Source organism: Streptopelia decaocto (assembly GCF_964273445.1).
Source record: "Streptopelia decaocto genome assembly, chromosome: 6".
NCBI lineage: Eukaryota > Metazoa > Chordata > Aves > Columbiformes > Columbidae > Streptopelia > Streptopelia decaocto.
The window spans coordinates 68,548,991-68,565,864 of NC_138660.1; the positions used below are offsets into that span (position 1 = coordinate 68,548,991).

At 46.5% G+C, this 16,874-nt stretch overlaps 1 protein-coding gene across 19 annotated transcripts in view; it reads right to left on the bottom strand.

Moving 5' to 3' along the window:
* The window catches only part of BAZ2B (bromodomain adjacent to zinc finger domain 2B), a 111,700-nt gene extending 97,457 nt beyond the window's left edge, over positions 1 to 14,243 (bottom strand). For all 19 annotated transcript variants that reach the window (XM_082055550.1, XM_082055546.1, XM_082055547.1 and 16 more), the window contains exon 1: positions 14,078 to 14,243. The gene's annotated coding sequence lies outside the window, so the exon portion shown is untranslated. The remainder of the gene's footprint in view (positions 1 to 14,077) is intronic.
* Positions 14,244 to 16,874: the final 2,631 nt, after the last annotated feature.

Genomic DNA, 16,874 nt, shown 5'->3' on the forward strand with positions numbered 1-16,874 from the left:
TGTGGCATCAGGAACAACAAATCCAACAGAAAGGGTAAACCACAGCTGGGGGTGGAAGTGACCTCTGCGCTCCAAACTGCTACTGAACACAAATGACACCATTAGAGGCCCTGTGCTGAAGCCAAAAAGCAGCCTGCGAAAACAACCACACCAGTATGATCTGAAGCATCAAACTCTGCATTTCTAAAAGGATCCGCACAACAAAGAGCTCTACATCATCCAGCAAAACGGCCTATATAAGAACACACACATACACTGCCATACACGTAGCTGTCACTTATTTGCTCATGCATATCTGGCACCAAAATAAATGAGCTTGTCCCAGGCTTATTTTAGAAGAGAAATAGCCTCTGGTTCCTCTCCCCTTGTATTCGTTTCCCCCCTGAGCAGCTCGGCTGCATTGCCAGAGCAGCGGATCAAATCCCAAGCACTCTCGGCAAGTCCTGCCCAGCCTCAGTTACTCTCGGGCACTGTCTCCAGAGGAAACAGAACGGGGCTGCTGATGGGACAAAACTCTAATCACGTCTCCGAAGTAAAATATGGCAAAATAGAAGGGATTCCTTTGGTCTACGCACTGGTCCTTCACTCTGCCATTCCCTGGCCAGTTTTTCCTTCCGAACGCTTTCCTCTTTCAATCCTGGAGCTTCTGGTCTGTTTTTCCCTCTGCTGAAACTTGACAGTCAGTTACAGTCTACAGCCTATGACGATCTTATTTTTGCCCCCATTTTTCCAGCTTGAGCTATGATTACATAAACCAATATACATTTACCATAAGCAACACTGCAACAGCTAGTTCAAGACTATTTCCCAAATACAGAAAACATCCACAGCAGGACTAAGGGCTAGGTACAGAAGGGACTCCCTGCAGCCCTCCCCTTCCAGTTTTGACAATATTTGAGATCCAGACTACTTCAGAAATGTATGACCCTCATCAGCTATAGTGTCAGGAGAATTTATTCAAGAAGCAGAATGAAAAGATCCTTTTCCCCAAACTAAGTTTCTAGAGCTGGAAAGAATGTAAAGAAACTTAAACAGCAGGGGTGGAATAACGACTGAGTTTACAGTTATCACAGGTGATATACCTGAAGACTAAATATACACACGGGGACAGAGAAGGAAAGGATACGGGAAGAATCTGTAAGGTTGAAGTTACAGTACATAGAATTATTCTCCATTACACTATGTTAATGGAAGAACGCACGTTAACAAGCTGTGCAAAAGGAGCACAGTGCGGAACCAAGGATGAAGGGCGGGATAATCAACTGTGCTGAACAACCACAACCTAAAGAGGATTACTTCTCAATCCCTCACACGAAAACAGGACAAAACCTCTATATTCGTGTAAATCTTAGAAGAACTTGTGTATTATTTGAATCTTTATTATTCCATCTATACAAATTATCAGACACAAAACATCAAATATTAACAAAACCAAAACTAACTAATTCAGAATAAGGTCCATCTACACAAGTAATAAACATTTTGAGAAAGAATAAAGGTACATACCCTTCTCTCAGCAATCACACGTATGAAGATGTAACAAACCCAGTGCTGATTTCAATCGCCATGTTCAGCAGCCATAATAAACTCATCTTCCATTAACATATCTCCTCATTCTAAGTGTGGTGCAATCTTCCTCTCCGCAGTATCCAAGGACTATTCCACAATTTAACCCAGCACTAAGTGAAAAGCACTACTTACTGGTTTATGTTAACAAACTACTGGGTTCTTTTAGTTCCAATATTACATTGCCAAAAAAATTGTTCTCTATTTACTCTACTATTCCAAGCATGACTTTGTAGCACCTGGTCACAGCCCAAGCTGAAGACTTCAGTATACTCTAATCTCACATCGAAAGTGTTCCAAAACTGATTATTCTTTCAGGTTTATTTGCTTTTTATTCCACTTGACAGTGGTGACCTGAACTAATAACACAGTATCCTGCATGCTTTCTGTTTCGTCCTTTTTTTCCTCTCTCGGTGCTGTGTCAGACTTGCTCTGTGACTGCTGCTGCTGCAGCTCCGGCATTTCTACCCGATGGCAGGTAACTGACTTAGAACCCATCACTGTGCGTTTATTCATGTTCTTCTCCCTGCTCCCCTCTTCTCCACGTGCGTTTCTGCAAATTCATCAGTGTTTAATATCATGCAGCCACTTAAGTTTCCTGAGATGTTCGGTTTGATCTTTTATAAACACGGTGGGTTTTCCATCATGGTAAAACTCTTTTTTGTTAACAGATAAACTCAGCCTGTTCCCTACAAGGTCCTTTGAAATCACATCCTATCAAGATAAATATCCTGCATTGTAACCAACCCATTAAAAATCTGACATCATTCATGATAAAAGGGTCTTAACTTTTAATCTGCATGTCCCCACTGCTTGAGAAACTTTAAAAAGTCAGAATTCCAGTAAACCAAAATATACGAAGCATTTGGTGAATTTGTGCCAAAAGTGAAATTGTCTTACAAAATTAGGTATATCCATGAAGAAATCTGATGCCACTTTGCCTAATTCATGCAACATTTTAGAGTCAGTTTTGCATTTTTCTGTCCATAAACACTAAAATGAATGTTCAATAATCCAGTAATATCTTAATTTTTATTAAGATACTGCCATGGGACAGGTTACAGCCAACGGGCTGAGGCTGCAGACCAAACCACCGCTGACTGCAGAAGAGAACTGTCCTTTTGAGAAACCGAAGGCCCATTATGCCCCTTTTTCAGGGAAACAGTTTAGGTTTGAACAGTTTTACCTGAAAAATGGGCAGGACCTGCCCCTGTGAATGTCTGTCCATGGCTAGTGGGACAGGCAAACGCACTCTGGAACGACCCCGACGATCCCGCGTGCTCCAGCGCTTCCCATGAGCAGCGGCTCCGCCAGCTCCGTGCCACCGCTCGCAGCGCCCCCGTTGGCCAGGACACGGACCCTCCGCCGCCGGGTCACGTTCTCTGCCACGAGGCCCCCCAGAAGTGAGCATACGGATTTTTTCTAAACAATTTGAAGTTTTTATTATAAAGAGACAGATTTGAGACCTGGCACTCAAACAGCTCTTTAAAATTTAAACTAACTTTTGCAGAAAACTGCAGATTATTTATTGATTCATGACCACTAAAATTAAACATGGAAACAGACACTTGTAAGGGGCTGCTGAACTAAAGAACAAGATTCTGCGTATAAACAGAACATAATACAATCAACACAAAGATTCGCACACATCACCCAACCATCCTAGCACTCCAATTATCTGTTATCGCCTGCGCTGCTGGAAGGGACAACAACCTGCGAGGAACAAACCCTTCCCTCAGTCCAGGCCTCATAGAACTAACAGAACGCAGGCCAGTGCTGCTGAGGTCAACGCAGGAGGCAAAAGGGGAACTCGGCTTTACCAAGTGTTAGAGACCCCACCTACCTGCATTTCAAACGTCTCCTGCAACATGTAACACAGATCATTCCGTAAGATGATTGCTCGTGTATTGATTTTAAGCACTTCACAAGATACCAAAACTACAATTGTATAAATTAAGCACTTAGAGACAAAGAAATTTTAAAAGTGATTGTCCCCCCTACACCCCTGGTTTACTACAAAGCCTTTGCACTATGAACAGATCCCTCAAAATACATCATTAATTTCCATGACAGCAAAAACACTGTAGGCTACATTTAAAGGCCACTCTGTATAAACCACTTGTATCAACACAATAAACTTTGCAATATGCTGTATGTCCATAACTGTTAACACAGAAAATTTACTGGTATCTGCAAGAGTGCAAAGATGATAAATTTACCTCAGTGATAATCAAAACCAGCTTGACATACAAAGAAATGTGTCTCAAAGAACAGGACAGTATTCCAACCTGCTCTGTTTCTTTATCACACACAAATAAAAGGAAATTACCTGCATAATCTGTTCCTTCTACTTCCTAAAGTCAGGAGAAAAAAGGGCATTTTGCACCTGTTTGCACTCACCAGTGCACCTATCACTGCTGGTACCCCCGACAGGAGCAGCTCCCCCTCCGTCCCGCCTGCCCGGCCCCGCTGCTCCCTCCGCAGCCACGGAACCGGCGCCACCACCAGCGCGGGGCCGGGCTCGGCCGCCGCCCGCTCCAAAGCGCGTCTGCTTCAGTGAAGAACATCTGCTATACATTTAAGCCTTAGCGGGAGAAAACAGGGCTTGAAAAGCACTTCTAGAAAAGAAAAAAGATATGACAGCTGCAGAAAAACACAGTGCTAATATCATAGTTAAATGCCAAAACATAGCGGACTTGTCATTTTGGGAATATATTCTTTCCTTACGTCTTTTTTCCTTTCCTAAAATTTGCTAATTTGCTTCTCCAAACACTCTCAAATGAAATAAGCAGCAAGTAAACTATACAAACCCTTTAATATTATTTTTATTTGGTAACTCCTGGCAAGTTTGAAAAACAAACCAACAACCGATCCGAACCCACCCCAACCACGGCTGCCCAGCGGAAGGCGCCCAGCGTGCCGTCCAGAGACCGCGGGCAGGGACGGCCCGTCCGGCGTTCAAACATCCATACACCCACTGCCCCAGCGTGCCGTCCAGAGACCGCGGGCAGGGACGGCCCGTCCGGCGTTCAAACATCCATACACCCACTGCCCCAGCGTGCCGTCCAGAGACCGCGGGCAGGGACGGCCCGTCCGGTGTTCAAACATCCATACACCCACTGCCCCAGCGTGCCGTCCAGAGACCGCGGGCAGGGACGGCCCGTCCGGCGTTCAAACATCCATACACCCACTGCCCCAGCGTGCCGTCCAGAGACCGCGGGCAGGGACGGCCCGTCCGGTGTTCAAACACCCACCCACTCTGCTTCAGCTCCCCCTCCAAACCTTTCCCCAGTATATTCAAGGTAAGACAAGATCCAAGGGCTTTCTCTACTAAATTGCCAGGAAGAGAAAGAGAGCAATGTATTACTGTGGGTTTTTTTTTCCCAATAATCTACACCCTTTTGTTGTCTTTTATCGGGACTTTGGATCTCGGACTTTGGGACAGCAGCTTTTGCACATGGTCCACTTGACGCCACTGCTGTTCTCCGACTATTCCCATTCAGTATCTCAAGCGGAGGGAAGACGGGGTGGGGGCAGGAAAAACATGCATTTACTTCTTTGGAGTTCCACTTAAGGTAACTTCTCTGAAGGAGCCCAAACAGGACTCAGGATTGTTTCGACTATCAGGCTTGGTGAGCACAGCACGGCGCGGCAGAGCAGCGGGTCCTGCGGGCCGGCCGCGTGCGGGCCGGCGCCAGCAGCGCTGCGCTGCCTCCCTCCCGAGCCGCAGCCTCAGCTCCCGTCTCTGGATCCAGCATTTCTCAGCATGGAAAAACAGCAGTGAGGTCCTGATGGGGAACCGCGAGGATAAAAAATGATCAGAGCTGCAATGGAAAAAACACCGTTGTGCATTTCTTACTGTTTAGCCTCTTTTAAACTGCCATAACTACTTAGAGAAGACCGCAGCTGTACGGAGTGATAATACCTTTTACTAAATCAACCGATACAGCTTGAAAAACTCGACCCTCGCTCAGGCATGTATGCCTGATATTCTTAACTCACTAACACAGTAAGGAACCTTCTTAACAGCTCCATATTCCTGGATCCATTCGTATGGAGTAAAAATCAACTGACACCTTTCCTTAGCAATACTTTCTATTTACGTGCCAGATTATGAGGTAGTAACTTATACCGGCTCAAAAGATGTGTGAGAGTGGGAATTCTGGTATTGTTCTCCTTTCAGAAGCTCCGGTCACTAGGGGAAGCAAAGACATCGAAAAGTTGTCAAACTAAGTGTATAAACTAGTGGAAATGCTTTGCTTTATTTCTAAGCTGGAAAGGCAAAACTGAAAAAGAGAGGGGGAGAAGGGGAATCAACTTTACTAGCACAGCATAGAAATATTGCTTAGTAATACATATAAGTCTGTTTTTTTCTAATTATAATGACAGACAAGCTTACCCATGTAGGAGCAGAGTCATTTCTAATACCTCCATCATTTTTCCCGTGTGATACTGAGCAAGACTGTGCTCACTGCTATTCTACCACACCATCATTTTGTGTAACATAAGCACATTTTATACTTCTGGGTTTTCCTCCAAAAGCACTGGGCATACGATGCACCAATACCACAAATCTCAGCAACTACAGTTTTAGCAAGGTAACCTTGGGTAAATCATAGAATCGTAGAATCTAAAACAGATTTCTTATTCAGAATAACAAAAGCTACCAAAGGACTACAAAGGTTGGCTGACGTTACTTTTTCAGGCTGTTGTACATAACAAAATCTTGTATTTAAGATCTATGTCACTGCTCACCCTTTCACTTTGTTCCTTCGAAGCTCACAGTTTATTATTTTATTCAGCATTTAGTTAAAATTAAATATTTAATACTGAGGCTGTTCCATGATGCAAGCACAGCTAAAATGAAAGGCCTCTGTGGCTGCGGTGACCAGATTTCAAATGCAGGTAGATCAATAAAGAGAAGCTCAAGCGCAGCCTCCATGTGTGAGTGGAATGGTTGATAATCGCTTGCAAACGACTACATGCTCCTGTACCCAGCTGTTCTTAAATTATGAATATGCAACCAACTCATGTTAAAGCCAAATCCCAGCACTATTTCTACAGGGAAATCCCAGTAGTTTTTCCTTGTTCTACATGTTAGTTCTGTTAAGGATACAGATAGCAGTAAGCTTCAGAACAAACAGGACCAAACTATCAGCATTTCATGCACTAAGTCCATTATCACAGCAGGGGTTGTCAATCTCCAGATCCTTCCTGCAGCAGCTCAGGTGATACAACAATGATCCGCCAGCCACAAAACCAAAAGAACATCAAAACCGGCGATTTCCCAGCACCCAGGAAAGCCCCGCTCGGCCTCAGCAGCCGGGCGGCCCTGACCCGCCGGAGAGCTCGCGCCGAGCTCCAAGCACTTAACAACATCCATCAAAACCAAAGACAGGACATTGAATTATACAGTATTAACCTCCAGGGTTTGCATACAAAGACCTCAGATTTATTTATGTCCTAGTACATTAAGAGCTTCAGTACACTGTTCTTTACACCACACTGGCTGCCAACGTGATGAACCTTCCTACCCTCAGCAGGAGGACAGTGTCTGTGATTAATGAGGGCATGCTTGTGGAAAAGTGTAACAACAGAAAATGGGGCAAAATCCACACAATTATGTCCCTGCGCACCCCACAGACCACTGCAATATGTTTGTCAAACTGGCTTTCTTTTGTACAAGAAGAGACTGAGGGCTGAGAAGGGGGTTGTGGGGTTATCTTGCTGATTGTACTTGAATACCACACACCGCTGTTCTAAAATAAGTATCTGATAAAATGTGATGCATTGTTTATTAAAGAATCTTTCTGCGTTAGAAAAACATGAATTCATTAATACAAACCAATTAATAAATAGGGTCACAATCCAAAAACCTTAGCTATGTATCCAAAGTGAAGGAAAAATACTCCCTAGAGGATTTCAAAGTTTTAGCTTGTCATTCCACAGTCCCATGACCGAGATTCGAGCTCAAGGACAGCTGGGCAGAGCATTTTGTGCCTTTGTATCACCGTATTTAATGAATATCCTAAAGAGAATCTAGCTTATACTCCCTGCAATCTGCAAGAAAACACAAGTAGGCTTCTCCATTATTCAAAAATTACAATTCTTCATTATCCCTCCCAACAATTCCAGAGCAGTTTTGTGTAAGACATTATCGGATGGTCACTGCATTATTTCTAGACCGACCGTCTTTTCCAAGGTTTTATACTGCAAACATTACCTGAGATGAAATGTGTGTACTCAGCAGCCCCACTGATTCAACGGGACCATTACTAATGTAAACTGTCCAGGAGGTGGACCAATTTTTCAGATGGTGCCTTTACCCTTCTAGTAGTATGAATTTTCAGGTTTTGTGTGATTCCTCCCTCAGGGACTAGAAAAATCCCTGCAATCTCTTTTCGAACTACCAAGGCTTAACCCATTCAGCTCTTGACAATGCCTGACCCACATCACATGAAAAGAGCCTAATGTCCTTTGCACACAGAGAACAAGACGCTCAGGGGCCCTGGAGGGTGTGAGCAGGGAGCCGGTAGCAGAGGGTCCGGGCAACGGCGACAGGAATCGCCCTTCCGAGAGGGGGACAGGGACCCCGACGAGCCCGGGGCGGGACGGGGGCCCCGACGAGCCCGGCACAGCTTCTGGTAAGACCCAACTTTCAGACACCATTTCTGGGAGATCATCTGTCGCTAGGTAAGGTTTAAAAGCATGTACTTCCTTTCATATTTTCCCCATTGATCTGAAAAACATTCACATAAAAAGAGAATGTCGTCAAATGTTTAAATTAATTCTGTTAAAGTACACAGAGAAACCCCTGTATCCTCGTTGTCACACTACAGAACTGAACCGCACAGACCCGCACTCTCAGGGTGCCTTTCACCAGGTGGCCTCATCTAACACCGCAATAACACCAATGCTAACACCAATGCTAACACCGCAATAAAATAAAACACCATTTCTCTTCCTTCGCCCAAAAAAGAAACAAAAATCTAAATGCTACTGTAAAATTACTGAGTTTTTCTGGTTTATTTCCATTTAGATCTCAAAGGAACTTCTGGATAAAACTTTCAAAAGTCCATTGATGTTTTTTCTCTTTAAGGAATAGCTCAGGACCACGGCAGCGTGTAACTGTAAATTTAAGGGCAATAAAGAGATAAACACAGCTGGTATGTGAAACTGTGTTAATTGGATTAAATGTTCTACATTTTTTTAAACTTAAAATTTTATTATTAAGAAACAAAGTAACAGAAATTACTGCATCTTGCTTGGCCCTTTTGCAGACACTGGATGAAAACACGGTCCCAGTTTCCCTAAGGACTCGGTGCCCTCAGCTCACCCACCCGGTGGCACCGGTGCACAGCAGCACCCACAGCCACGGGACCCACCCGGTGGCACCGGTGCACAGCAGCACAACAGCCACGGGACCCACCCGGTGGCACCGGTGCACAGCAGCACCCACAGCCACGGGACCCACCCGGTGGCACCGGTGCACAGCAGCACCCACAGCCACGGGACCCACCCGGTGGCGCCGGTGCACAGCAGCACCCACAGCCACGGGAGCCACCCGGTGGCACCGGTGCACAGCAGCACCCACAGCCACGGGACCCACCCGGTGGCACCGGTGCACAGCAGCACCCACAGCCACGGGAGCCGCGGGGCCGGGCAGGCAGCCCCTCCGCCCCATCCACCGCTCCTGGTGATGCTGGGGAGACTAAACCCTTCCGTGCAGAGTCCTCACTTGTGTCACAGTGAAACTAATACATTCTCACCTTCATAAGAAAGAAGGCTAAGAAACAGAAATTTAAAAAAATCAAAGTGAATGTATTTTCCTTATCCAAATTTTCCAGTGACTCCTTGTTGATTTTTTTGTTGCTTCTTTCTTGCCCCCTTTTTTTTAATAAATAGGTGGAAATTGGGGAGTGGGGTGGGGAGGATCTATTCTCTCTATTCTTACTAACACAGCTTCCTTGTTTCTGTTCCTCACCAGTAAAGAGCGTGCAGGGAAGAACTCCAAGCTCTGCCACTCGCTTAAAACAAAGATACACTTTCATTCTACCATTACACAGAAAGAATACAATAAAACTAGTTTTAAAGTTAAAATGTAGCAGCATAACCAAAATTTTTTAAAAGCATAAACGCCAGTCACAAGGCAGACATCTCATCTCCTCTGACGCAGCAGGGAAGATCATCTGTACCCGACGCCGGAATTCTGCACAGTGTTATGCTCCCCACAGACCGCCAGTTTCTTTGCAATACGTTGACTGACACATATTCACTACCTGTTCGGGATGTTGTGAACTCGCAAACAATCACAAAAACAATTGCCGTCCTCGACATCTGTGTCAGTGTTTCCTCTGATGGCAATTTACCACACCAAACTAGTTAATAATGTGGTATGACATAATTTACTGAATGTACTGTAGTGAAACAAAGTTACCTCAAAAGCTGAAGCACACTTGGAAGGAAATTGGTAGACTTTGCAAATCTTTGTTGGGCCACATTAGCTACATGACAAAAACACAAAGTACCACTATTCTGCAATCTTCTATTAGAACAAAGTTATAAAGTCGGCTGTTAAAACAAACCAACCAACCGCTATTTGGCTTTATTTAAAGACACCTGTACTGGGGACTGGCGAGTGGCAATCACAGTGAGCAGTTCGCAGCGTCAATGCCCTTACTGGGGTGGGGGTGCAGCAAATCGCATTTTTGGTAGTGTTAAATCTGCCTCCAAACAGCTAAAATCTCCTCATCCCACAGCCACCACTAGAAGAACATTATGAAACTGAAAGCAGCCAAGTACTAACCCCCGGTTTCCCTGATTTAGGAGATGAGACAGAGAGCGCAAACTTTCCTTTCTTTGCAACTGTGATACTCCCCGTCTTGTGCACACCGAGGAGCAGCAACAAAGCCCTGAGCAGCTGCAGCTGGCGCGGGGAGCGCCCGCTCTGCTCCAGCCCCGGCAGCCCCGGCAGCCCGCTCTGCTCCAGCCCCGCCGCCCCGGCAGCCCCGGCAGCCCGCTCTGCTCCAGGCCCGCCGCCCCGGCAGCCCCGGCAGCCCCGCTCGCCCGAGCCGCCCGCTCTGCTCCAGCCCCGCCGCCCCGGCAGCCCCGGCAGCCCGCTCTGCTCCAGCCCCGGCAGCCCCGGCAGCCCCGCTCGCCCGAGCCGCCCGCTCTGCTCCAGCCCCGCCGCCCCGGCAGCCCGCTCTGCTCCAGCCCCGCCGCCCCGGCAGCCCCGCTCGCCCGAGCCGCCCGCTCTGCTCCAGCCCCGCCGCCCCGGCAGCCCCGCTCGCCCGAGCCGCCCGCTCTGCTCCAGCCCCGCCGCCCCGGCAGCCCTGCCCCGCTCGCCGGAGCCGCGCTGCAGCGCGTCGGGAGGGTTGCACAACATCTGCGCCTTGCGCTGCAGCTCCACAACCAACACGCAAACAAAGAGAATGGGGAAGAGGGCAACAGCACCTAAACAGAAAGACTTCCATTACTTTCTTATTTGCATTTGCAGTGTTTCCCAAAAAAGACAATTCAGTCTCCAAGCACTCCTTATCATAAGGTCAGTATAAAGACTAAACAAATATACTGCAATGCTCAAACAGGGCTTATTCCCTCCATAATATAAAAATACTGCTAATTTATCTGCTGAAAGTACAAAGCATCTTATTCCATGTTCACAAAAAAGAACTATTTCCCACCAAAAGGTACAAAGCATGCATTTAGTTATCTTTCCCCTAACACTATTCAAATAATTTTGCAATGTTATTGACAACCTACAATAATCTACAAGAACAGATCTTAAAAACAATTACTTTTTGTTGGAACACCGACTTATAAGGAACTTAACACAGTGGTATTTAGTTAAAAAAATAAATAGGATGAGAAATACCAGTACCAAAATGCCAATATACATTAGTCATAAAACATTATTTTGTGCCACTCAGAACAGACTTCGGGTCAGTAATGAAAAGGGAACACTTCCTGATCTTCCGAATGAATATTTTTTACTCTCCAGAGACTTCTATTTGTTAAGAACTCCATTACAACCTGATATTAATACTCCATTGCATGCAAAGAATTGGTGCCATCTATGATTAAACAAACGTCCCCTGCATGAAATTAGCATAAAATTTCAAATGAATCCCTTAAAAACTCCTAATGCTTCCTCTAGACACACTACAAAAGTTACCTTGGCTATCGTTTTCTTTATATTACATAGTTTATTGATTTTGCAGCATTGTGATAAACACACGTACATAGTTTATCACAGGTATGAGATGTCACGTATGCTACCATTTTCTGAAACTACTTATCCTGTGTTGTTCATCATTTATACTCTGTCAAATCTTCCAGACCTTTGTTGCACGTATAATTCAGAACCATCTGTTGTACATGCTTTCAGCTACTTAAACATTTTCATCTACCAAATATCCATGTAGCTGGCAAATACTCAATTCAACCCCTCTTTATGGTGTATTAAAAAAACCACACATCACACACAGTCCTCGAGGTAAGCATCTGACATTTGTTCCAATGTTACCTTAAGGACACTTCGTTTTTCTATCCAAGTCAATATTGAATGATGTACCCAGTCTTGATGTACTAACAGCTACTCCTATGACTTTCTACATTTCTACATTAACTGCTGTCCCAACCCTGAAGACAAAGAAATGCCAATTAAATACAGGCAGTTTCACGTCCATGTGACTGTAATATGCAAGTAAGACAAGTACAGGAAAAAGAACAGAAAACCAGAACTTGGCTTGCACTAGTTACTCCTCATCCAGTACCCCGCGTGTCACCATGTGACCAGAAAAACTTCTATGAGATTTCAAAAGAGAAATATTAGTGCAATTGAGAAGCAAATTAACAGAACAGTGTCTTCTACTGGTTCCCTTTTCACAACAGCCGACATGGAGCTCGTAGCCACAGGTACAGGGATTTGGGGTTTGGGGGCTGTTTTGGGTGGGGCTTTTTGTTCGTTTTTAATGAGTTTAGCATAGTGACTGTGTTTTGCCACCCATATAATACAGTATTTGGAACACAACCCAAACGACACGCAACACCTCTTAACAACATAGTTTAATAAATTTGTTCCTCCCAAGTATGCCCCCAAAATCTGTCATCTACAAATGGAATAACTGTGTATTTCCATGTTCCTCATCCCAAGTAGAAACTGTTTATTCCTCAGGGAAGAGAGTGTATTAAGTGTTTCATATAAACTTCATGATTGCGACCTGCTGTATACAAAAATAATGCAAATCTCCAGAGGATTTGTTATTTAACATAAGAACTTCAGAATGTTGGACTTTTTTTTTTTTTTAAGTAAAGTGAGCATTAAGTATTAAAAGGCCAAAAAAAAAAAAAAAAAAGCGCCAGGGGAGAGAGGAGAGTAACTCCAGAGCAGAGTTATTTCTCCCCCTGTTACAAAACCAGACACTGGATAAAGCAGCATATTCTGCACATCCCCTGCAGTCTCGAGCAGGAGCCCTGCTCCTCAGGGTTCGCCACAGCTCCATGAGGAATTCCGGGAAAGCACGCTCTGGGAAAATTCCCCTTAAACTTTACATGACGTCACCATCCGTCCCTGTAACATTTCCCAAACTTCGAGTCTCATCCAAAAGGGCTTTCAGGATTTCCACCCGCTCCCTCGCTCCACTCACGGACAGACTTGGGAATAAAAATTTGCCCAAGATGGCGAAAGGCTCGTTGTTTAGAGGGCAGAAAAATGGAGGATATTGTAATATACACAAAGGGACAAATTTCAACAACTCGGCCAAGGGCTGCAGCTGCTTGTTCCTGTGCACAAGGAAGCGACACGCACAAAAGATAAAGGCGAGGGGCCCGCGGGCCCCGGCTGCTGCCGGCCCGCACCGCTGCGCGCCCGCGGAGCGAGCGGCCCCTGCGCGCCCGCGCACACAGGAGCGCGCAGGCCGGGCCGCCCGGCGCGGGGGGACGCGCTCCCGCCCGCTCCCCGCGGCCCTGCCCAGCGGCCGCTCCGCGCGGCCCCGCCGAACGACCCCCGCCGCTCCGCGCCCGCGCACCGGCCCGGCCTGACAGCGGCAGCCGGCGGGCAGCGCCGGCCGGGGAGAGCGGGGCGGCTCCGCAGCGCCGAGCGGAGCGCGGGCGAGGGGCGGAGAGCCGGCCGGAGCGCCCCGCCACACAAAAGAGCCGCCGCGGAGCCTGCGGCCACCGCCGGCAGCCACGGGCCGGCGCCGCCCGGCCCAGCGACGGGCTCGCTGCCACGAGTAAAGTTTAAAACCGCTCGGGACCCCGCCATCCCGTCAGGAGACACCCGGCCGGGCCGCCCGGGACTCGCCTCCCCGCGGCCTCCGCGCCTCCCGGCCGCAGCCGTGCCCGGCAGGGCCCTGGCGGGACCCGCACCGGCGCCCGGGGCCGCGGCCGGCCCTGCACAACAAAGGCGGTAGCAGCGGCCGCCGAGCGGGCAGGCGGGCTCCCGGGCTCGGCGCGGCAGCCGCGGTGACGCTCCAGCAGCCCACCCGCGGAACAGCTCCCCGGCACTCACCTCGCAGCGGGGCCGCCGGTCCCGGGGCCGCCAGGCCGCGCGCGCGGAGCGGCCCTGCCCGGCGCTCTCCAGCGCCCAACGCAGCCGGGGGGCGAGCGCGCGCGGTGCGTGTGCGCGCGGCGGGCGCTCCGCTCCGTGCCCCGGCCCCTCCGCGCGGCTCGTGCTGCTGCACCCGCCGCCAGTGACGTCAGCAGCCCGGCCCCGCGCCGCGCCGGGAGAGCGAGCGGAGTGTCGGAGCGCGGCGGGCGGGCCCGGGGCCGCGGGGCGCCCGGACGGTCACCGGCGGTGCGTGTCTCCCGGCGCCCCGCGCTCGGCCGTCGTTCCGTGGCGACTGTCGGCTGCGGGAGGAGCGCGGCTGGCCGCATCAAGTGCGTGAATTAACTCTTACGCGCCGTCTTAGTGATTAAGTTCTGGGGAAAAAAATAGCAACAAAGAATCTGTAACACAACGAATTGCCATCTACCGAAGAAAGGGAAAAAAAAGCGACCCATTTCCGAAAGAGGAGACATTGTAAAGAAAACAGCAAATCAGAAATTCACACGGGAAGCAACATTCAACTTTTATGTTCTAGAACTAGATAATCAAAGTAGAACAGGCAACAGGGTGGGGGAATTAAGTTGAACACCGAAGTATTAAAATTCACCAGGTATTGACACAAGACTGTAAAATAAATACAGGACATCTTTTAAGTACCAATGTTCCTGCCCTTCCTGCAGCACCCTATACAGGTTGTTTGTACAGAAAGAAAAACTGTGCTTCCCTACCCCAGCCCTGCAAACTCACGTACGGACCCTCCTCTTCCCTTTCTGGGCACAGCCAGGCCCGGGCAGGTTAAAGGTCACTTGAGGAGCCCAGGACTGTGCCCCAGAAACCCTCACACCATAAAGTTATACCACAGCGCAGCCGAGAAACGTAAGTGATTTCAGAAGGAGCTGCTAAAAATCGTCCTTGCAGAATTCAAAAATGTGTACGGCTTGTTAACCTTCTTCAATGCTACATACCAGCATTTTTTAAAAATAAACATTATTTCTAAATAAAGCTGATCTCAGCATAAAGAAATATGTATACGTAGAAAGATGCCATTGTTTTCTGCTTCCTCTTCAGCCACTGGCTGCGATTTTAATTGTGCTGGAGGATCTTCATTAGTATTAACACATGGGGAGATTTCACAAAGCTGCTTCATTAGGAAAAAAAAAGCCTGGCAGCCCAGCTCTTTTCGCATGCAATGAGAATGTCAGCCTTACCTCGGTCATTTGTAACATAATAAGTGCGAGCACAATGATTGCAATGCAGGAACACTGGGGGAAGGGCAAACTGCTGCCTGATGCGGGCAGGAGGAAAGAAAGCTGCTCATTACACAGTAAAATGTATGCTAAAAATTAGTGAAGATGATGTCTCACGAGACTCATGCTAAATACATTAATGTGCTGATATGTTTTTAATTATTATTTTTGTACTAGTTTATTTCGTTCCCAGCATTCACATCCAGCAGCAAAGGTTTACTAGCATTTATTGATTTTTTTGTCTGCCACATTCCCGGAATACAGATTTTAATCATTTCACCACACCACATTGAGTAATTTCATTAAAAACTGGAACCTTCCATCCCCAGAAAGGCATTTAATTCCAATGACACACAATTCCTTTCAGCAGCAAACTGTCTCAACAGCAAAAGCTGGCCTAAGGTTCAAATGCATAATTTAGTCCTGAGTTCTCCATGCTCTGCATTCCTTTGAAGCTATAATTTGACTAGCTACCTAATAATTGTAATAAGGACAATGATTTCCTTATAATATGTTATTAACCCATATTTAATTAACTCGGAGGCCAAGCTCTGTACATGTTTGATTGGGTCAGTACCTCTCTAACCTCAAAATTTACTAATAATGGTCTCAGAAAAAGAGTGTAGGATAAGAATGAGTATGGGTACAATAAACAGCTGTTTTGCTCGGAATGTTACGCATCAAAAGCTCATGCATTTTCCAAGACACAATATTGTCACTCAGGAGATAACAGGACTTTATAAGGGGAAACAATGCATGTAGATAACACACTATGAAACCTACTGGCTGTTATATACGTATTTAATATCACTGCTTGTAATATTTAAAACACATTCTAGTGTCTATGATTATTACGGCTCCTCTAAATAACCATTCTAAATCTATTTTCTGCTGTTAATAAGTCAAAGCATAGTATGTTGTGAAAAATGAAGAGGCGTGCATGTCTGGACAATGTTATGTAATCTTTGTTTTCTATAATGCTCAGCAGGACAGAATTTAATCGACTTGAGTACAGAACCACAGGCCCCAACACGTACTTCTCCTCTCCACAAAGTTCAGCCAACTATCCAGATTCAAACCACTGGGACGTATTTGACATCAAAATACGAACCGTATCTTTCTCATTGTGCTGAATAGTAATTTGGCCTTCAGTCAACAATTTAAAATGTTTTTAGGTCACTACATGGTATTTTATAGTCTGCACCAAAATATGTTTAAAAGTTTATTATTTTTCCATTGGTCACAAACAAATCAGTTTTATTAGCACAAAACTTACAAGGTTTAAAAAATGTATTAATAATTCCCTTGTTTTAATATGCTTTTTCAACAGAAGTGGTTGTTAGTGGACACCACTGATGCCCTTAAAGTGATTAACTATTACATCAGAAGGGTTCCTGGCTTTCAAATTTGGCTGTTCTCCCCCAGGCAATATTAGAGCTGTAATTCTCGATTTAAAAAAATGCAGATTCCAACTGCAGCATGTATTCTACAAAAATAGGATTCTTGTTTCTTTT